The 23,321-nt window shown below is 40.8% G+C and overlaps 1 protein-coding gene across 1 annotated transcript in view; it reads left to right on the top strand.

The window, feature by feature from the left end:
* The window catches only part of ZNF438 (zinc finger protein 438), a 440,040-nt gene that overhangs the window by 50,361 nt on the left and 366,358 nt on the right, over positions 1 to 23,321 (top strand). The window contains exon 2 of the mRNA XM_021064197.1: positions 20,722 to 20,829. The gene's annotated coding sequence lies outside the window, so the exon portion shown is untranslated. The remainder of the gene's footprint in view (positions 1 to 20,721; positions 20,830 to 23,321) is intronic.

Genomic DNA, 23,321 nt, shown 5'->3' with positions numbered 1-23,321 from the left:
AGTGATATCATATGGTATTTGTCTTTGTCTTTCTGGCTCATTTCACTCAGTATGAGATTCTCTAGTTCCATCCATGTTGCTCCAAATGGCATTATGTCATCCTTTTTGATGGCTGAGTAGTATTCCATTGTGTATATATACCACCTCTTCCGAATCCAATCATTTGTCGATGGACATTTGGGTTGTTTCCATGTCCTGGCTATTGTGAATAGTGCTGCAATGAACATGTGGGTGCATGTGTCTCTTTTAAGTAGAGTTTTGTCCGGATAGATGCCCAAGAGTGGGATTGCAGGGTCATATGGAAGTTCTATGTATAGATTTCTAAGGTATCTCCAAACTGTTCTCCATAGTGGCTGTACCAGTTTACATTCCCACCAGCAGTGCAGGAGGGTTCCCAAAAAAGGCTTTTTCATAAGCTTTAATATCAGAAGTGATGACACTGAAGCAGAAGTAGTTTAGCTTTGAGCAGCAATGCAGCCTTTTAAAAATCGTATTTATAAAACAACATGAAATTCTGTTGACTCCTCTGCTGTAAAAAAAAAAAAAATTGACTTGTCTTAAAGTTAATTGCTGTGACTAGAGGTGATTTAAATAACAGTTTTAAAGTAATAATATTTTTTCACACACTGATTTTTCCAAGGAATGCAGGATAGATTTACAAATTGTTTTGACCAGGTTTTGTCAGCAAAGAATCTAGGTTTGTTTCAGTGGGAAATCAAGCTCTTTGATGTGTATCGATTAGATTTTATGAAAACATATATTTCTAGTTAATTCTTGTAGTAATGTTTTAGCTGATTTGGAAGTTGATAACTTTTCTTGGGAAGAAGAGTATAAATTTGGATGCAAAATTAGTTCATATTATTAATCTATAATTTCTCCTTGATTATATTGTTTACAATTCTATAATACTTTAAAAACAGAAAACATAAAGCATTATTATATAGATGTTATTATATTATATAGGTACCATTTCATTTTCTGTACTTTCTACATTTTACCAACTTTAATTTTAGACATCTTATGCTGGGTCAAAGCCAAACCTGACAGAACATACTTTTGTCTGATAATATTTAACAGTTAAAAGTACGTGGGATTTTAAGCTTTTAAACATTTCTCTCAGGGCTAACCTAACACGCATATATGGAATTCATTTATTAATTTTTTCAATATTCATCCCACTCAACAGCCACTGAAAGCTTATTTGGTATAAGCCACTGAGCTGAGTCATGGTGAGGTTACAAAGAGGAATAAAATATAGCCTCTGATGCATGGGGAGTGTGTTTATTAGGCTAGTTACCTAACTCATGTAACAAAAGAGATCCAAAATACAGTGGCTTAAATAGGATAGAAATGCATTTATCACCCCTGTAGCAGCCCATAGGTGACTGTATCCAGAGCAATGGGGCTGTGCTGCTTACCCTGAATATGTGCTTCCCCAGACAGCTCCAGCCATCAGGTCTTCCGGCCCACAGGAAGGAGAAATTCAGGACCAGCAGCTTGCACTGAAGGAGGTGGCTGAAATCACATGCGTCATTTCTGCCTGCTTCTCATTGGCATGAACTTAGACTGGCAGCCACACCCTAAGGAATGTGGTCTCTAACTGGCAGTGGGCACCCAACCAGAACTTAGTGAATTCATCCCTGATGAGAAGGGGAACTCTGTAATTAACGGGGTCAAAATATTTTTTATTGACATACAGTCGACTTACAATATTGTGTTAATTTCTGCTGCACAGCAAAGGGATTCATTTATACGTATATATATGCATTCTTTTTTATATTCTGTTCCATTATGGCTTATCACAGGATGTTGAATATAGTTGCCTGTGCTGGACAGTAGGACCTTGTTGTTTCTCCATCCTATGTGTGCTAGTTTGCATCTGCTAATCCCAAACCCCACTCCTTCCCTTCCCCATCCTCTTGGCAACCACAAGTCTGTTCTCTGTGTCTGTGAGTCTGTTTCTGTTTCATCGATATGTTCATTTGTGTTGTATTTTAGATTCTGCATATAAGTGCTATCATATGGTATTTGTCTTTCTCTTCCTGAATTACCTCACTTAGCATGATACTTTCTAGATCGATCCATGTTTCTGCAAATGGCATTATTTCATTCATTTTTATGGCTGAATAGTATTCCATTTTTATGGCTGAATATTTGGACCCCATCTTCTTTAATCCATTCATCTGTCGATGGACATTTAGGTTGTTTCTATGTCTTAGCTATTGTGAATAGTGCAGATGTGATCATTGGGGTGCATCTGTCTTTTCAAATTATAATTTTGCCTGGATGTATGCCCAGGAGTGGGGTTGCAGGATCATATAGCAGAAGGGGTGAAAATATTAATACCTGCCACAACATGGATGAATCTCAAAACAGTAAGTTAATTAAAAGTCAGTCACGCAAGATTAGATGCTGGGTGATTCCATCCGTGTGAAACTCTGGGAAAGGCAGAGTATGGCATAGCAGGTTAGTGACTGCCTGGAGCAGGGTCCCAGGGAGGTGACTGACACTGAGGAGTGTGGAAGAAGACTTTCTGAGTGATGGAAATGTTCTAGAACTTGATGGTGGTTACATGACTTTACACAATGACCGAAATTCATGAAGCTCTACACCTGCAGGGAGTTATTGTTGTTGTTGCTGCTGCTCTTGTTATTTCTACTTTGAGTGGAGTTCATAAAATTTCAAGGGCGTTAAGGAAAAAAGAAAATCACTGGTTAAATTTGGAATGCTTGAGCCAGAGAACTAAAATTGCTTTATTTTGTTTGAATTACTTTTTGCTTTAAGTGGCAAGTATGTGTATTTGTTAAGATAATTAAAATGACTGTTGCATGGACGCATAAGTTGTTTCCATAACTTGGCTATTGCGAATAGTGCTGCAGTGAAAGTAGGGGTTCATGTATCTTTTTGAATTATAGTTTTATTTGGGTATATGCTCAGGAGTGGGATTCTGGATGATATGGTAATTCTATTCATAACTTTTCGAGGAACCTCCATGCTGTTTCCCATAGTGGCTGTACCAACTTACCTTCCCACCAACAATGTAGGCGGCTTCTCTTCTCCACACCCTCTCTAGCATTCATTTGTAGGCTTTTTAAGTGATGACCATTCTCACCAATGTGACCTGTGTCCCTCACTGAAGTTTTGATTTGCATTTCTCTAATGATTAGTGACATCAAGCACTTTTCATGCGCCTTTTGGACATCTGTGTGTCTTCTTTGGAGAAATATCTATTTAGGTTTTTGTTCATTTTTCCAATGGGGTTGTTTGCTTTGTTGTTGTTGAGTGGTATAAGCTCTTTGTATATTTTGGAAATTAAGCCTTGGTCGGTTGTATCATTTGCAAATATTTTCACCCATCCTTTAGGTTGTCTTCGTTTTGTTCATGGTTTCTGTTGCTATGAAAAAGCTTGTGATCTGATACTATTTTTACCATCAAAAGAATGTGCTGCTGCCTTTGAGGAACAGACTTCACTTGTCCCCTGGCAGAGAAGCGAGGACTGGAGGGTCCTTCAGCATCCCCTGCTCTCAACCCAGTCCCTTCTGATTTGCTTCCAGGCAGCTTCCCTTCTTCCCAGATGCTTGTGGCTCCCCTCGGGGCCCCATCCTTAGCAGTAAGTTACCCCTGTTAAGAGCATTGTTTGAGAATGGGCAGTGATGTTTTCCAAACTACCCCCTCCCAGACCACCCTCCCCGCCTCTGAAAACTTAAAACTCTTCTTGAACTAGAAATGATACCCTGGACACTGAGCATCTCCAGTGGATCTTTAGAGGGTGTCACCCTATCTTTGCACACGCCACGAATCTGAGAGTCAAGGGTGGTCATTTCACATTCAAGTCTGGTTTCCCCCTTGTCTTCAAAAGACTTTTAATGAGAGCCAGGTGGACAGTTTCTGGGCTGTGATCGCAGGCTGTGCACAGGATCTAATATGTGCAACTCATAGGGGTTCTTTGTCATAATGATTATTCTGGGCTCTGCTGAGTTTTGCATTGGTCCTTGTCTAATCACAAAATTGCCACCTGCCCTTGAGAGGTGTTTTACTGTGTGCTCCTCCTTGTCTAGTGCACGGGTGTTATTATATAGCACCACATTGCCCCACCAAACACCATCACCATTGACTGTCCATTTGTGTGCATCTAAGAGCTGATTCATTGCGCCGAGCCCATTTTGTAGTGTTTGTTGACCTTGAGCCGAAGTTCAGCATCCTTGGCAGGCCTCTTTCCCCTTGGCCACAGCCCTGCATGTCCCTGATCCTTCCAAGAGATGCAAATGCAACAGCAGCAGCTGAAGAGGTGAAAATAACCAAGAATAAAATAGATACAAATTCAGAAAAGTACTGGAAAATAACGGTCAGCCAAAGTAGTTCTCTTTCGACCCTGAACATTCCATAGGACCTTGGGATGAGTTGGCTGCCACACGGCAATTTTGAATAGGAAAAAAAGAACCATATGTGTATTGATGTGTGTTTTCATATATTTTCTTTTTAGGGCCACACCCACAGCATGCAGGAGTTACCAACCTAGGGATCGAACCTGAGCCACAGCAGTGACAATGCTGGGTCTTCAACCCGCTGCACCACAAAGGAACTCCGTGCTTTCATTTTTTTTTTTCAGGCCCCCATCTGTGGCATATAGAAGTTCTTAAGCTAGGGGGTTGAATCAGAGCTGCAGCCACCAGCCTGAGCCACAGCCACGTGGGATCTGAGACACGTCTGTGACCTACGCCTCAGCTCCCAGCAACACCAGATTCTTAACCCACTGAGCGAGGCCAGGGATCGAACCTGCATCCTCACAGACACTATGTCAGGTTCTTAACCTGCTGAGCCACATCGGGAAGTCCATCAGATGGTGGAGTTCTGACTAGAGCTTTGGCTCTCAGGCCCAGGCAAATGACTGCCATACCATGCTGAGATCCATGAAATGTAGAGAGCCAGGAACAGAAACTTCTACTGTAGTTCAGTTTTTAACCAGACACAAATAAAACTTTCGGCCTTCATAGAAAGAAATGCATCTAGTGGATGGATGATGTCAGCAGCTCATTTTCTGTGAATGCTTTCAAAGTGGGCTTTATTTTTTCATGTTTTTTTAAAAAAATGTTATGCAGATTAGAAAGCCAACCCTTATCGAAATACACAGTGTCTTTGAGCAAGCAGTCCCCCCAAATGAATACCTCCTTTTGGCCTGGATTGTTCTCTCAGCATTCCAAGCTGACATGGCCACATTTCTTCAGTTATATGTTCTATTCCCCATGAGACTCCAGGGCCGTCCCACCCAAAAGCATGAACGTTTGCTATATGACCATAAAAGTCCACCCCATGAGTCATATTTAAGAGACAAGGCAAGTGGGCTGCATCAGCACAAGAAAAGCAGCCTCCCTCCTGGATTGAAGAAAAGGTACCCTTCACACTCTGGCTGCTGAAATCTTCCCAAGAGAAGAGTGATTTGCGAAGGACAGAAAACTTCGCCCCGCTGTGCAGAGATGGCCATAATCTCTGCTTGCGTTTTTTTTCCCCCCGAAGGTATTTTAATGCCTCGGATCTTAAGCCTAAAGCTGTCTCTGAGCTCAAGAGACATATTTAAACGTTTATGCATTCAGTTCATGATTCAGAGATTTATTTATAAGACCGTTGATTCTGGGACACCCAACTCTTGCATTGAAACTGCTGAAGTGAGTCATGTTCGTGGGAGGTAGTCGTACTACCAGAAAGTACAACTAACTTGTAAGCTTCTCTTTAAAATGTCCATTCACAGTCTGCAGTTACTGCAAATAACAAGGCTACCAGGAACTCGCTTGGCTTTATGGCCGCATATGTTTATCATGCATGCATTAGGCTCTACCCAAACAGACTTTGTCACCGAGGGGTTCTCAGAGGAGAAGAGAGTCCTTTCATTTAAGGCTCTGAATAGATTTCTGATGATTGAAAAGACATATATCTCAAGGTCTCCCCTCTGTGATAGGGAACAAAGCCCTGAAAACAGCTGACTCCAAAGACAAAGAATGGATCACAATGTGGTGAGAGTGTCTACATATGATTCATGCCTCGTTAAGGATTAGACCAGCCCCCTGTCCTTACGGGAGGCACTCCCCTCTTTAACACCTCTGTGCCTCTTGCTGGCTGGTTCTGTGTCCTCCTGGGAGCCTCTCTGACTCTCCACTTTGAGACTGATGAAGCCTATTGCCGCTGAGCAGCAGCAGAGTGAGCCAGGAAGCTTCTTGTGGCCGTGATGGTGGAGTTTCTGAAAACATCCTTCAGTTCACATAGCCATGACTAAGGAGGAAGTTTCCACTGGTCAATGCCTCATAGCTCACAGAAGACGTCTAGAGAGCTGGTGTTGTCCAAAGGACAAGGAATAGGAGGGGATCACATGTCTAGAGGCAGCTGAAATAAGGGGCTTCCACGGCAGGGGTCGGGAAGCATCAGAAAGGCGGGGTGGGATTTACATAGACCAGCTCCGGCCACTGGATGGCTTTACTCGGCCATGGCTTAGCCTGCCTTTGGCTTAGCCTTGCTTGACACGTCTCAGCTGTGATACTCAGCCCTCCTGATTTCCCCTAAAATCTCCCTGGACCCCTGAGCCAAACATGCTTTCCTTGGTGGGATTGAGACTCGCCAGCTCTAAAACCAGCCTCCCGAGGCACCTGTGACTCATCTACTTTCTTGGACCTGTTCACATTCATTCATTCATTCATTGACTCGACATTGATTCAGTAACCGGTTCCTGTCTCCCCTTGGTATGTCAGTGGTGCTGGGGGCTGGATGCTCCTGTAGACATAACCCAGTCTCTGCCTTTGTGGATGGTACTGCCTGGTTGGGGAGCTGGCCAGGAAAAGTGGCAATTTCAAAACCATATACTAAACGGTACATAGGGGTGAGTGGGTGCTATGGGGACACATCAGAAGGCTGCCCCACCTGATCTGGGAGCAGAAAACACCCAAAGAGCTTAGGTTTAAGCCAAGCAGTGAGGGAAAAGCAGGAGATAGGCAAATGACTTAAGGGAGAGTGACAGTAAGGAGGGAAGGTTCTATGGAGAAGGAAAGGAACAGACTGATGTCTGTGGGATCCAGGCAGATCCAGTTCAGAGAAGCATGTGGATGGAGAAAAAAGTAAAACAGTTAGTGGAGTGATGACTGAGGAGCCTGGACGGGGAGATCAGATGTGAAGAGCCTTGTCTGCCATGTTTCACAGTGGAGGAATTCCTGTTGTGGCTCAGTGGGGTTAAGGACCCAGCGTGGTCTCCATGAGGATGCAGGTTTGATCCCTGGCCTCCATCAGTGGGTTAAGGATCTAGTGTTGCCATGGCTGTGGTGTAGGCCAGCTGCTGCAGCTCCAGATTGACCCCAAGCCTGGGAACAGCCTTCAAAAGAAAACACACAGAAAAACCAACACAAAGTGGAGCGTTATTGGGATTAGTTAGGAATGAACCCAGGTACCATGTTTCCATTAGAACAGCTGTGTCCACATGTGGGATAGGCTTGTATCCAAGCCTCCAGACTTCACCCTGAATAGGTGAGTCGACTCTTAAGTATTTAGCTGGCTTCCCTCCCCTTATCCCACTGTTAACCCAGGTTGTGACCACAGCATGCACCATTTGTGTCCCCTGACTGGTGGCCTCCCCCAGGTCACGGGGTCACACATTCCTCTCCCCAGTCTCTGTGGCCCATCTGGGCTCACAACACACCTCCAGGGCTCTGGTTTCATGCATTTCTATCAACATGCCTCTCTTGCTTAATGGTAACTCAGATTAAGATCTGGAACATGCAAAAATGTAGGAGCTTACCGTTGACTCCATAACTACGATGGGCAGGAGAAGTTTCCAGGCAATGCAGTAATGATTAAAAAAGACTAAGCTTCTAGCTTCATGGAGCTGAAGAGACAGATAAACAAGATAGCGGAGAGTGACGGTTCTTATGTAGAAAATCGTTATGAGGATGATGCTTGTTCTGTAGAAAACTTAAGCAGTAGGGGTTGCTGGACAGTGTTATTTTACTTTAGGATTGTACATATACACACAATAGAATAGATGCATGCTGTCATACTACGAGCCTATGTCAATAAGTTTTTTAATGACCTCAGGATTCAAAAATCAGAGAATTTACGTAACCAGTTTGAAATCATAAATTTGGATAGTAATGTTATTGTCACTTATCAATATCAGTTTTCAAAAGTCAGACTTTTTGTTTACTAAATTCAATGTGTGATTATAATTTTAGATTTGTCATGGAATAAACCGGATTTTGCCATCATCTTATGGTCTAAATGCCCCTGCTTTAAATAAGGTGACTCAATGGCATTGTTGAATTAGGATTTTGCTTTAAGAAAATAATAGTTAAGCACTTCACTGTTTTTTAAAATTTATTTTATTGAATTATATTTGATTTACAATGTTGTGTTAGTTTCTGCTGTACAGCAGAGTGATTTGGTTCTAGATAGATAGATAGATAGATAGATAGATAGATAGATAGATAGATAGGCAGCTTTTTCAAATTCTTTTCCATTATGGTTTATCACAGGATATTGAATGTAATTCCCTGTGCTATACAGTAGGACCTTGTTGTTTACCCACCCTACATATACTAGGTTGCATCTGCCAACCCCAAACTCCCAGTCTACCCCTCTCCCCAACTCCACTCTCCTTTGGTAACCACAAGTCTGTTTTCTACATCTGTGAGTCTGGTTCTGTTTCATAGATACTTTCATTTGTGTCATATTTTATTTTATTTTTTGATTTTATTTTACTGTAGTGATAATACTAGAGATTTATTCTCTTAAGTTTTTATTTATTTATTTATTTTTGCTTTTTGGGGCCATACCCACAGCATATGGAGGTTCCTAGGCTAGGGGTCTAATCAGAGCTACAGCTACCAGCCTACACCACAGCCACAGCAACTCCAGATCTGAACCATATCTGCAACCTACACCACAGCTCACAACAATGACAGATTCTTAACCCAGTGAGTGAGGCTAGGGATCAAACCCACAACCTCACGGTTCCTAGTCAGATTCGTTCCCGCTGCACCTGGACAGGAACTCCTATTTGTGTCATATTTTAGATTGCACATATAAGTGACACCATATAGTATTTGTCTTTCTCTTTCTGACTCATCACTTAGTATGAGAATCTCTAGATCCATCCATGTTGCTGCAAATGGCAATAGTTCATTTGTTTTTAATGGCTGAATAATACTCCATTTTACATGTGTGCCACATCTTCTTTATCCATTCATCTGCCCATAGACTTTTAGGTGGTTTCTATGTCTGTTCACTATTGTGAATAGTGCTGCAGTGACCATTTGGGTACATGTATCTTTCTGAATGAAAATTTTCTCTGGATGTATGTCCAGGAGTGGGATTGCTGGAATTATATTTTCAGTTTTTTTTAGGGAACCTCCATACTGTTCTCCATAGTGACTGCACCAATTTACATTCCAACCAACAGTGTAGGAGGGCTACTTTTTCTCCTCACCCTCTCTAGCATTTATGATTTTTAATGATGGCCATTCTGACTAGTGTGAGGTGATACCTCGTTATAGTTTTGATTTGCATTTCTCTAATAATTAGCGACGTTGAGCATCTTTTCAGATGCCAATTGGACGCCTGTCTGTCTTCTTTGGAAGAATGTCTATTTAGATCTTCTGCCCATTTTTTGATTGGGTTGTTTATTTTTTTGATTTTGAGATATATGAGCTGTTTGCATACTTTAAAAATTAATCCCAGAGTTCTCGTCATGGCCTAGCAGAAACGAATCTGACTAGCATCCATGAGGACACAGGTTTGATCCCTGGCCTCGCTCACTGGGTTAAGGATCAGGCATTTGCCATGAGCTGTGGTATAGGTTGCAGACAAGGCTCAGATCTGTTGGCTGTGGTGTAGGTCAGCCGCTACAGCTCCAGTCAACCCCTAGCCTGGGAATCTCCATATGCCATGGGTGCAGCCCTGAAAAGACAAAAAATAAAAATAAAAATTAATCCCCTTGTTGGTGGCATTATTTGCAAATATTTTCCCCCAGTCTATAGGTTTCTTTTTATTTTATGGTTTCCTTTTCTGTGCAAAAGCTAAGTTTGATTAGATTCCATTTCCTTTCATTTTTAGTTTTCCTTTTATATCTTTTGTTTTGGGAGGTTGACCTAAGAAAACCCTGAGACAATTTATGTCAGAGAATGTTTTGCCTATGTTCTCTTCTAGGAGTTTTATAGTATCATGTCTTATGTTTAAGCCTTTAAGCTCTTTTGAGTTTATTTTTGTGTATGGTGTGAGGGAGTGTTATAACTTCATTGACTTACATGCAGCCGTCCAACTTTCTCAACACCATTTGCTGAAGAGATCGTCTTTTCTTCATTGTATATTCTTGTCTCTTTTGTCAAGGTTAATTTATTATATGTGTGTGAACTTATTTCTGGACTCTTTATTCTATTGCATTGACCCATATGTCTGTTTTTTGTGCCAATAACACACTGCTTTGATTACTGTAGCTTTGTAATATTGTCTGAAGCCTTGCTTTCTTCTTTTGCCTTGGGATTGCTTTGGCAATTCTGAGTCTGTTATGGTTTCATATAAATTTTAGGAGATTTTATTCCAGTCTGTGAAAAATGTAATGGGTCATTTGATGGGATTTAATTAAACCTGCAGAAGAACTCAAGTATTTATGTTGCATCCTAATTTTTCATTTAGAATGATGGAGAAGCATTCTTGGTACAACTTTTTGGGTGACAAGGACTTTGATAGGGAGTGACACAAGCCTTCCAGTATACCTGATGGGGGTGACAGGAAAGACGACAAGAAAAGCAAGGTTTGAGGAAAGAAGAGCTGAAATTTCCCAGAATCATAAGACAGCATGAACCCTCACATCAAAGCAAGGATACCAGTAGCAAGCAGGATGAAGGACAATAGGCAAGCGTACCACAGAGTGATGTTGAAGAACGTCAAGAATAAAGAGAAATATCTTTAAAGCGCTCAGAGATAAAAAGCAGATTCCATGCAAAGGAGTCTGACAGCAGACATGTCATTATTATAAGAGATATGGGGAGACATTAACGTCTTCATGACATGTGAGAAATTAACCCTCCATCTAGTATTTTATACTCAGCAAAAGTATTAAACGTGCAAAAATAGGAATTTCCATAATTACAAAGATATAAACAGGTAACCACTCATATACTCTTTCTGTAGGGTATGCTTAAAAAAAAAAAAAAATGAACCCAGAGGACAGGAATGGACCGCAAGATAACAGTGAACATAGATGTTAACAGAAATGAGATAGTGTATCAACCATCCTTTAGCCTAAAGATTGTCTGTCTTTAAATCTTTTTTGTCTAATAGTCTAGCATGATGAGAAAAGATTTTGGTTTTATATAAGATAAATCTGAAGCTTCAAATAATAATAATATGAAGTATTTATTTAGTGGGAGACATTTAAAATGCTAAGCAGCTTAGACTTTGCTTTAAAAACATTATACAGAAGAATATACTTTAAAATTTTATAGGTAATCAGCAAAAAATGGAATCTATAGCTGCCAAACAAGTAGCAGGGAAGAATGGGAAGATCAAAAACTTTTGTCAGTCCAACAGAAGACAGAAAAGGAGAAAAATGCAAAGGAAATGATAGTGAGTTAAAAATACAAATGTCAGAGATAAAATGCAATAAATAAGTAATCACAATAAATATGAGTGGATTAAGTCAGGAGTTGACAAACTTGTTTTCTGTAGAGGACTAGATAATATTTTACATGTTTCAGGTCACATACAGTCTCCACAATTCTTTAAAAACCTAAAAACCATTCTTAGCCTGTGTGTATGACTTGCAAACCACACAAAAACAGACTTCGGACCACATTTGGCCCTTGGGAGTCATTGGTCAACTTGTAGATTAAACTTTTATCAGAAAAAAAAACTTTCAGATAGAATTTTTTAAAAGCCAGCTATAGCTTTCTCACAATACAAAAGCCTTAAAAATATACAAAAGATCTATAATAAAGCATGGGGAAAGACACTCTATGTGTATACAATTCACCCTTGAACAGCCCGGGTTTGAATTGTGGAGGTCTTCTTATAAATGGATTTTCTCCAGTAGTAAATGTTTGAGCCCTACGTGGCACCTGGTTGGTTGAATTGAAGATGCGGAACTGGGGATGCAGAAGAACAGCTAATAGGAGGAAGCGTCTGTAAGTTAAGGGCCAAGATTGAGCGTGCAGAGTGTTGGGGACCTTATCCCGAGCTTTATTCAGAGGTCAACTGTATTAACCAAGAGAAAGCTAGTTGACAGGCCTGGAAGCATGGATTCCAGGGCAGGTAGTTTATCTAGGAGATGATCCCAGGAAACATAGTAGGGAAGTTGAGGGAAGAGAAGGAAGCCAGTCAAAGAAGTTATCGGCCAGGTAGCACCATGGCAAATGGAGCTCTGCCCCTCTAACCTTGTGGGCTCTGGGAGACCAAGTAGATTGTGGCTCAGAGCTTCTACCTGAGGAGCAAGGGAGTTCCAGTGTTTATTGATCAACCCCCCAAGTGTCCTGATCGAGTGCTGGCTCTGGGAACAGTGGCTCATGACTCTCTTGGCTTGCCTTGCGGATAAGCAAAGAGTTCTACCGTGGCCAGAAAGAAAAACCCTCACGAAGAAAGTTACAGGCTTTTGCAGACAGCAGCCTTTGCAGAAAGACATGAGGCTGAGGGGATTTGAGTGGGGTAAGGCGTGCCTTTGGCTCCACTAGTCCAACAGTAGTAATCTGACTCAAAATTGACTTGAGGGCAAAAGGCATAAGTAGGAACAGAATGGGAAATGCCACAATGATAGAGGAATAATCCACCCAAAAGCCAAACCCATCATAAATTCTCTCAGGACCTGGTATCAGAATATGCAAAGCAAAAAATCAATATAATTACATAGGTTCATTGATACATTTTTAGCAAATTTCTATTAGAAATTAATAGACCACGCAGACAGAAATGAGTCAGGGAAGCAGAAGATAGGGTGGGAAATATTAAATTGTGATAATTCATGCAAAGAATGAAAATGTGAGAACAATTCTGAGTAAAATGGGTTCCACTGGGCTAACTCTAGGTATCAGTAGGGCTGTGTTCCTGTTCCGTTTTGTCTTTTCCAGCTTCCAGAGTTCCCATGCCTTCTTTGGCTCACATCTTCATCCATCTTCAAAGCCTGCTACATAAGCACCTTCAAAAGGTGCTCTCTGACTCTCTTGCCTTCCTCTTTCACTTTTAAGGACTCTTCTGGTTACTTTATCCCAATCTGCCAAGTCCCTTTTTCCATGTAAGGTGACCTGTTCACAGATTCTAGGACTAGATGTCCCAGAATTAGCACATGGACTTCTTTGGGAGGGTTACCATGGTCCCTGGCACACATGCTATGTACAGTTCTGCATATTAGAGAGGTAGAGATGCGTTAGTGTACTCTTTTCCTTTTTTTTTTTTTTTTTTTTTGCTTTTTAGGGCCACACCTGAGGCATGCGGAAGTTCCCAGATTAGGGGTAGAATTGGAGCTACAGCTGCTGGCCTATGCCACAGCCATAGCAACTCAGGATCTGAGCCATGTCTGCAGCCTACACCACAGCTCACAGCAATGCCTGATCCTTAACCCACTGAGCAAAGCCAGGGATCGAACCCACAACCTCATTGTTACTAGTCAGATTCATTTCTGCTGCACCACAATGGGAACTCCTGCATTAGTATACTCTGCTTACTCTTGAGATCAGAGAAAATATAGGAAAAGGAAACTATAGACCCATTTTATTAGAAGTGCAGAGGCAAAACATTCTAAATGAATTAGTAGCAAATTAAATTCAGCAGTGTTTATAGGTTGGGTTCGTTTCCAGAACAGAAGGGTGGTTTCCAAAATATTTTGATATAATCTGCTACATTATGAGATTAAAAAAGTCATTCTGATTATCTCAGCAATTCCATAAAAAGCATTTGATTTACAAAAAATCAACATTCAGGAAGTTCCCGTCGTGGCTCAGTGGTTAACGAATCCGACTAGGAACTATGAGGTTGCGGGTTTGATTCCTGGCCTTGCTCAGTGATTTAAGGATCCAGTGTTGCTGTGAACTGTGGTGTGGGTCAAAGACGCGGCTCGGATCCCGAGTTGCTGTGGCTCTGGTGTGGGCCAGTGGCTACAGCTCTGATTAGACCCCTAGCCTGGCAATCTCCATATGCCACGGGAGCGGCTCAAGAAAAGGCAAAAAGACAAAATAAATAAATAAATAAATAATATTCATCATAATTTTTAAAAATCTTAGCAAACTAGAAATGAAGGGAGCTTTCTTTACCTAATACGCAAAACCTACAGTAATCATGCATACTTTAATGAAGTATCCTCATTAAAGTCAGGGACAAAAACAATAAGATGTCATGTCACCATTCCCTTCGCTAATGAACTAAAGGTTCTAGACGGTCCAATAGATGAGTAAAAACATAAGAGATACAAGAGTTGGAAAGAAAAATGAGGCATGTTTATAGTCATAAAAAACCTAAGATATAATATTCCTAGTAATGTATCAGTATAAAAATTCTAAAACTAATTTGAAAGTTGGCACCCCCTTTTTTTTGTTGTTTTTTTGTGTGTGTGTGTTTGTTTTTTTTTTTTTTTTTTTTGCTTTTTAGGGCCATACCTGCAGCCCAGGGGAGATTCCCAGACTAGGGGTAGAATTGAAGCTGTAGCTGTGGCCTATGCCATAGCCGCAGCAACACCAGATCTGAGCCATATCTGCAACCTACACCACAGCTCATGGCCAAGCTAGATCCTTAACCCACTGAGCAAGGCGAAAGAGTGAACCTGCATCTTCATGGATGCTAGTCAGATTTGTTTCCACCGAGCCACAATGGGAACTCTGGCACCCATTTTTTAATGCAATCTCAGCATAATCAATAACATTCCTAATAATCCATTAGGAAAACAGTTCACAAAAATGCACTTTTTGCAATGACAGTAAAAATGATCATTTACTGAAGGCTAATAAATCCAACAAAATGTACCTGATAATTGAGAACAAAATACAGCATTGTTGAAGTAATGGAAGTTTCAAATGCATGGAGAAGTCCTAAATAAAAGTCACATTTTGGGATTGGAAGTATTACTATAGTAAAGATAGTTTGCCCAAAATTATTTTATAAATTCAAAGTTTAATTCTATCTAAAAATATCACCAGTGTTTTATACAGAACTTGATAAGTGTCCTTAAGATTTATATGGTAGAGAGGAGGACAAGAATAGCCTAAAAAAATCTTTACAGAAGAGTGAGTTAGGGAAGAGATCAATACTTTTTGTAAAATTATAGTGTTTAATACAGTGTGATATGGGCACAGAGATAGAGAAGGTGCTCAGTGGGATAGAATACAGGGCTCAGTCCCATTCACACAGGGAAATTTAGTACTTGTCAGGAGTTGCATTACTGATTAGCAGACTAATGAAATGATGGTCATAAAATTAATAAACCATATGGGAAAAAATAAAGTTTAATTCTTGCTTCATTCCCCTGGCCGGATTTAAAACTCAATGTGTGGAGCAGAATTTTAATTTTAATTTTTTTGTTTTAATTTCATTTTGCTTTTTAAGGCCTCACTCGCAGTATATGGAAGTTCCCAGGCTAGGGGTCAAATTGGAGCTGCAGCTGCTGGCCTACACCACAGCCACAGCACCACAGGATCTGAGCTGCATCTATGACCTACACCACAGCTCATGGTAATGCCGGATCCTTAACCCACTGAGTGGGGCCAGGGATCAAACTCTCATCCTCGTGGACACTAGTGCGGTTTGTAACCTGATGAACTACAGTGGGAACTCCCTGGAGCAGTATTTTAAAAATGTAGAAGCTAGCAATAAGACAATATCCTTAAGACCTGAGAATGGAGAGAGAGAGAGAGGTCTTAAACAGTATACAATAGCTGTGGAAGAAAGAATAGATAAATCTGACTCCTCTAAAATAATACCCGTCTTTATAAAAAGATGCTATAAATGAAATTGAAACACAGTCTGAAAGATATTTCCAGTGCATGTGGTTGACAAAGGATTAGTTGCCAGAGTATACAATAATTGCCTGCAAATTAAAGAGAGAAAGAACTTGATGAAAATAGGTAAAGTGTTTTTGTTTTTTGTTTGTTTTGTTTTGTTGGTGGGGTGGGGGGAGTAAATCACAGAAGTTTTCAGGGCAGTGAAACTACTCTGACACCATCATGATGGATACATGTATGTCATTGTACATTTGTCCAAACCCTCAGAATGTACAACCCCTGGAGTGAACCCTAATGTAAACTATGGACTTTGGGTGATTACGATGCGTCAGTACTAGTTCATCAGTTGTAACAAATGTATTGCTTTGATGGAGGGTGTAGATGAGGAAGGCATGGGATGATAATGAAGGCATGGGGGCAGGGGGTATATGGGAAATGGCTTCTCCATTTTGCCATGAACCTTAAACTTCTCCCCCCAAATAGTCTTACATTTAAACAGTAAGCACAGTTCTATGAGATGGCAGTTTATAATAGAGGATTGCCTCCTGACCCATAAACATGAGAAAATGTTTCACTTTTACCAGTAATCAGAGACATGAAAAATAAAAAATAAGTTGCCATTTCACATCATGAGGTTAGAGAAATATTTAAAGCCTGACAATACCAAATGGTGACTTGGATGTGGAGCAGGGAGAACTTTCAAATATTTCTGTTGGAAGTGTCAATTTGTACAAAATATTTGGAGAATAATTTGACAGTGTCTAGCAGCGATGAAACTCTGTATTCCCTGTGTCCCAGCATTCCAGACCCTTCCTAGAGGAATTCTTGCGGATCGTTACACAAACGCACTTGTGCAGGAATGTTCATGGTAGAGGTGCCAGTAATGGTAACAATCTGGAAATCATTGAATGTCCATCAACAGGAGATGAATAAACAAATCCTGATGCAAGCAAGCAAAGAGGAACCCTGCACAACTTAAAAACGAGTGAACTGGAGCCCTGGGTATCAACACCGATTAATCTCAGAAAGAGAAGGAAAAAAAAAAACCATAGAATGAGATCTAGAATGGGATACCACTTGTGTTAAGTTTTAATCTCTCAAAAAAATGCTGTTATTACAGAGTTCCCTACATAAGTAGTAAAGTGGAACAACTTACATGAGAAAGATAAACACCAGATTATTAACAGCAGCTCTCCCTCGGGACAGAGGAGGGGACCAGGATCCAGAAAGGGCACATAAGGGGGATTTCCACTTTATCTGCGACATTTGGTTTCTTTTCTTTTCTTTTACATTTTTGCTTTTTAGGGCTGCACCTGCAGCATATGGAGGTTTCCAGGCTAGGGGTCGAATTGGAGCTGTAGCCGCCGGCCTACGCCAGAGCTATAGCAACACAGGATCCCAAGCTGTGTCTGCAGACCTACACCACAGCCCACAGCAACGCCAGATCCCCAACCCTACTGAGTGAGGCCAGGGATCGAACCTGCAACCTTACAGTTACTAGTCAGATTTGTTTCCACTGCGCCACAATGGGAACTCCCCTGCAACATTTGATTTCTTAGAAGAAAAAAAGTATGGAGCAAATAGGGTAGTATGTCCAAATTTGATAAAGCACAGGGGTACCACTGGGTTTTCTATTTTAATTTACATACTTCTCTATGTCCATTCATTCAAAATGAGTACCTAGCATGTGCCAAACACTGATTTAAGAACTAGGGATAGAAGTGAAGTAAGTCAGAAAGAGAAAGACGAATACCATATGATATCACTTACATGTGGAAACTAAAATATGGCACAAATGGACTGATCCTACAAAAGAGAAACAGACTCACAAAGGTAGAGAACAGACTTGTGGCTGCTGAGGGAAGAGTGGAGGGAGTGGGATGGACTGGGAGACTGGGGTTAGTTGAGACAAACTATTCCATTTAGAAGGGATAAGCAATGAGGTCCTGCTGTACAGCACAGGGAACTATATCCAGACTCTTGGGATAGAACATGATGGAGGATAATATGATAAAAAGAATACACACACACACACACATACACACACGACTAGGTCACTTTGCTGTACAACAGAAATGGCACAGCATTGTAAACCACTATACTTTAATAAAAATTAAATATTAAAAAAAGAACTAATGATAGAGCATTGAGCAAAAAAAGACAAAACTCACACTCATAGAACTTATATTTTGAAGAGTGTTTAAGATATTTCGTGGGGTTTTTTTTTTTAAGAAAAAAGTAAGAGAAAGACGAGGAAGTGAATAAAAGTGAAGATGAATTGGTTAGAATTGTGTAGATTCAGTTATGTTTGGTGAGCAGTGATTTATGGTGGTTAGCAATATATTCAGTAAAGTGATTTTCTCTGGTGGGATTCCACTGCCTGATTGCAAGCAAGTAGAAAAGTAAGTGGGTTGGTCCAAAGTTGTTTTGCTAGGAAGGGAAGTATAATTAAAATGCAAAGGTTCAAAGAGGATTCTGGGAAGGTGGCACATTGGGAAGCACCAGGAACCTGTCTTTGCTCCTCCCAATAACTGCATTGTCAGAGTCTGTCCAATGTAACCACTTGGGAACTCTGAAGTCTAGCGGCTTCTAGGGGAAGGCTTCATGGTGAAATGTGGTTTTAATTCAATTAATTTCAGCTCAGAGCATGGTAGCAGCTACCCATCCTCCACCTCTCCAACCCCCACCCCCACCCCTTCACCAGTAGCCTTACATGTGTTGCTGGGGAAGCTTGTGTAGCTTTCAGGAGGCAGGGGATCTGTGCCCTGATTGCCTCTTGCTGCTTCTGATTGTAAAGGTGCAGGTGAAGTGGCGAGCAAGCATTATTGCAACACCCCACCCCCACCCCCACCGATTTGGCTGAAGAGTCTTGCAACACATTTAAAGGGCTAGTGACTCCCCTCTTCATTTTTCTCTTTGTACCCATTTGAAAGCCAGACAGGACAGAGTAGAATATTCAGAAACAACTGCCTGTATGGGACAATTATAAAAGCTACCATACATATCTTGAGATAGGTACAGATGCAGAAAAGATAAGAGAGGACCCTAAGTATTTACCTCAGTCTGATCCTAGGCATAGAGACAGCCTATAATGTAAGAGAGAGAAAGATCTCTCTCTTTGAGGAAGAGGAAGAATCAGATTTCCAGTTACCATGTCATTAGATGTGATGTCCTGCTTTAAACAGAAAATCACAGGGAATACAAAGAAACTGGAAAGTGTGGCCCATTCAAAGGAAAAAAAAATAAGTAAACCAACTGAAAATGTTTCAGAGAAACACCAGATAGTAGACTTACTAGACAAAGATTCAAAGCAACTATCTTAAGGATGTTCAAAGAACTAAAGGAGAATGAGGAGAAAGTCAAGAAAACAATGTATGAACAAAATGGAAATATCAATAAATATATTTAAAATGTAAAAAAAGATAAATTCTAGCTAACATGTGGAAGCAAAACAAGTTTCCTAATAAGAAAACTGTGGAGTATTACTTAGCCCTTAAAAAGAAAGGAAATTCTGATATATGTTACAACATGGATGAATGAGCCTTGCTAAATGATTTTATGTCAGTCTGGAAGTTCACTATTGCTTTTCTTGCTCAGTGATTTTAAACAAATTGAGTAGTTCCAATTGTGTTCTTTTTTCCTTTCTTTTCTAAGCTGCAGTCATATTCCCACCTAAGGTGTGCCGCTATGTATTGGCTATTATGGTGTTTCACAAAGTGTTTAGACATTGAGCAGCCTTCCTTAATTCTTTCTGCTATTTGGCACAATTGTTGTTTAAAGTAGGTATTGCATGAAAACATTGTGACTTTTTTTCTCTTCAAGATAACTGGAAAAAATTATGCTAAATAAAATACACCGGTGACAAAAAGAGAAGTACTGTACAATTCCATTTATGTGAAGTACCTAAGGTGCTCAAAAAGACAGGGGAAGGAAATTAGAATAGTCATTTTCAGGGACTGACAGGAGGGGGTTAGTGTTTAATAGGTGCAGAGTTTCAGTTTTGCAAAATGAAAAAGTTGTGGCAATGGTTCTGATGGTTTCATTGCATTGTGGATGTACTTAATGTACTTAATGCCCCTGAATTATGCACGTAAAAATAAGTAAGATGGAGGAGTTCCTGTTGTGGCTCAGCAATAACAAACTAGTATTCATGAGGACACAGGTTTGATCCCTGGCCTCGCTCAGTGGGTTAAGGAGCTGACGTTGCCATGACTGTGGCGTAAGCCAGCAGCTGCAGCTCTGACTTGACCCCTCACTTGGGAACTTACATATGCCATGGGTGTGGCCCTCAAGGGAAAAAAAATAGTTTTATGTTTTGTGTATTTCACCGCAATAAAAGAAAAATGGTAAAAACCAAGCAAAGGTACGAGGGCCGAAGGACTATGGAATATTTGCAGGAGTTTAGCTGAGACAATGGGCCATGGACTCCAAGCTGGATAGGGTGGGGATGTGGGGGAAGATAGGGAGAAAGTGGGAGGAGCAATGGATGTAAGTTTCATGGGGGCAACAGGTGATTGAATGGTTGTAGGGTTTCCTGTGTAGACCAGGGAAGAAGGACAAGTGCTGCCCGAAGAGGTTTGAACTGACATTTAGTCCCCACTTATTGATATACCTTGGATGTTTTTCCATTTCAAAAGCCATACTCCTATCATGTGCAGTTTAACAGGGCGTTCCATTTTATAGGTGTGTCATAATTGAATTAACCAATTTCAGCTTGTTAATCTCAATTAACAAGTTGATTACTTAAACTCCAAAATCATGGTCCTTACAGAAATCCTCGCCAAGCAATCTCTGACCATCTCAAGACCAGTGGAAGAAACCCTGGGCTCCAGAGGAACTCGAGAGCAGAGCTACTGACCGGTGCCTCTCCAAGGAAAAGGTGGGTAGCCCAGAAGTCTCTGTGTGCTTAACCATGTTGGAACAGAGGTCAGGTTACTCTCACTTCCCCAATGATATATATGACTTAATTAATTCAAATTTACTGAGTCGCTTTTCTGTGACAAGAGCTGTATCGGGAACTGGAAATATAAAGAAATGTTCTCCAAGATAGAATGCAGAATTCAATGAGGACATAAATTACTATAAGACAAAGTTCAGGCAAAAGCAGATTTAGCACAAAGTGAATGCTGCCTGTGTCAGTGGCCCTCACTTACTGGGGCCCTTCCCAATGCTTGGTGGTAAAATTTGAAATTTGATAAAATTGGAAAATGAGATTTTTTTTTAATTTTATATATTTATTTAAAATTTTTATTGAAATAGGAGCTCCCCGTTTTGGTACAGCAGAAAAGGAAGCCGAGTAGGAACCATGAGGTTTCGGGTTCGATCCCTGGCCTCGCTCAGTGGGTTAAGGATCTGGCGTTGCTGTGAGCTGTGGTGTAGGCCGGCAGCTGAGCTCTAGTTTAACCCCTAGCCTGGGAACCTTCATATGCTGCAGGTGCAGCCCTAAAAAGCAAAAAAAAGAAAAGAAAGAAAAAAAAATTTTTGAAATGAAGTTTGATTTACAATGTTGTAATAGTTTCAGGTGTACAGCAAAGTGAGTCAATGATATATATATATATATTCATATATATGTATATATGTGCATATGTATGTATATATATATTCTTTTTCAGATTCTTTTCTGTTATAAGTTATTGCAAGATACTGCATATGGTTCCCTGCGTATAGTTACACTAGGTCCTTGTAAGTGAGATTTTTTTAAAAAATAACTATGTTTCCCTTCTTACCTTCCCCATTGCCAAAATGGCCAAGGACATTTTCGAGATCCAGCAAAGTTGTCCTGAGGACGTATCCAGCTGAGTTTATTGAAATGTATGCCTGGAGCTCACAGACATTGAATTGCAAACTTATTTCCACTTAGACCTGTGTAGGAGTGATTTCTAGAAACGTCTCAGCACCCCAGTGCCAAATCACTGGGCATTGATTTGGGTAAAGAACAGAGGCTGTGTCGTGACAGGAACATGCCCTGTGGCGCTCAGTACAGGAAGGAGGCAGGTAGTAGAGTAGACATGAGGTTTGAAGTGAATGGAGCCCAGAACTAGTGTGTGGGAAATTCTTCTCCTCAGACTGGTAAAACTGTAAACAGAGCATTTGGTTCACAGCACTGCCTGGTCAAAAGTGAACTTTCTGAAGTCAGGGATGCTGTCAGCAACCCAGCATAAATACGTGAACACTTCTACACACAGCATTCTTTTTTTTTTTTTTTTTTTTTTTCTGTTGGTAATTGCACAGGGTAATAGAATGTTTAGGAATCTAGGCACAGCCTGGTGGTGGTATTCCACAGAGTGGGCATGTGCATATGCAAAGTTGTATGTTTGGTGCATTCCACTTCTCAACAATAGTAAAATTGTGGCTAAATATTAGAGAAGAGAAATGATTATCTGTCCTTTTTCTCTACAAAAAAAAAAAAAATGACAAGTAACAGGTAGTTGCTTAATGAAAAAGCCATTATTTTTCTAGATTTTGTAATGTCTGTTGCATTCATTAACTGGTTAAAACCTGATTCTGTTGTGCTTTCTTTATTTTTTATTTTTTTTGTCTTTTTGCTATTTCTTGGGCCGCTCCAGCGGCATATGGAGCTTCCCAGGCTAGGGGTCCAATCGGAGCTGTAGTCACCGGCCTAAGCCAGAGCCACAGCAACGCGGGATCCGAGCCGCGTCTGCAACCTACACCACAGCTCACAGCAATGCCGGATCGTTAACCCACTGAGTAAGGGCAGGGACCGAACCCGCAACCTCATGGTTCCTAGTCAGATTCATTAACTACTGCGCCACGATGGGAACTCCTCTTTATTTTTTAAATTTATTTTTATTACGGTTTTTTCTTTTTAGAGCTGCGCCTGCAGCATATGGAAATTCCCAGGGTAAGGGTCAAATCAGAGCTGCAGCTTAGGCCTAGACCACAGCCACAGTAACACCGGATCTGAGCCACATCTTCCACCTACACCACAGCTTATGGCAATACTGGATCCTTAACCCACCAAGTGAGGCCAGGGATGGAACCCATATCCTCACAGACACTATGCTGGGTTCTCAGCTGGCTGAGCCACAATGGGAACTCTGCGATTTCTTTCTTTTAAATTAAGAAATCATCTTCATGTCTTAATTTTATACTAATCACTTTCAGTTATTTTTACTTGAGACACCCCCTAATTTTTTAAACTTTAGGCCCTATGGAGTCTGGGTCTCCCCCAGGGCAAGGTCGTGAGTGTGATAAGAAGAAAATATAAGAGGGGCAGGGCTGGATGTTGAAAAGGTAGAAATGACTAATGACAGATCAAGGAAGGGTTTTAGCTGAGCAGTGATGGAGAGTAGGAGTTTGAATTCACAGATACCGTGAATGCTGCTCTAAGTGAAGAAGGGAAGTCTTCAT

The sequence above is a fragment of the Sus scrofa genome, chromosome 10 (genome assembly GCF_000003025.6).
Source record: "Sus scrofa isolate TJ Tabasco breed Duroc chromosome 10, Sscrofa11.1, whole genome shotgun sequence".
Classification (NCBI taxonomy): Eukaryota; Metazoa; Chordata; class Mammalia; order Artiodactyla; family Suidae; genus Sus; species Sus scrofa.
Note: the sequence above shows the minus strand (reverse complement) of the source record. Positions and strands in the feature narration are given on the sequence as shown.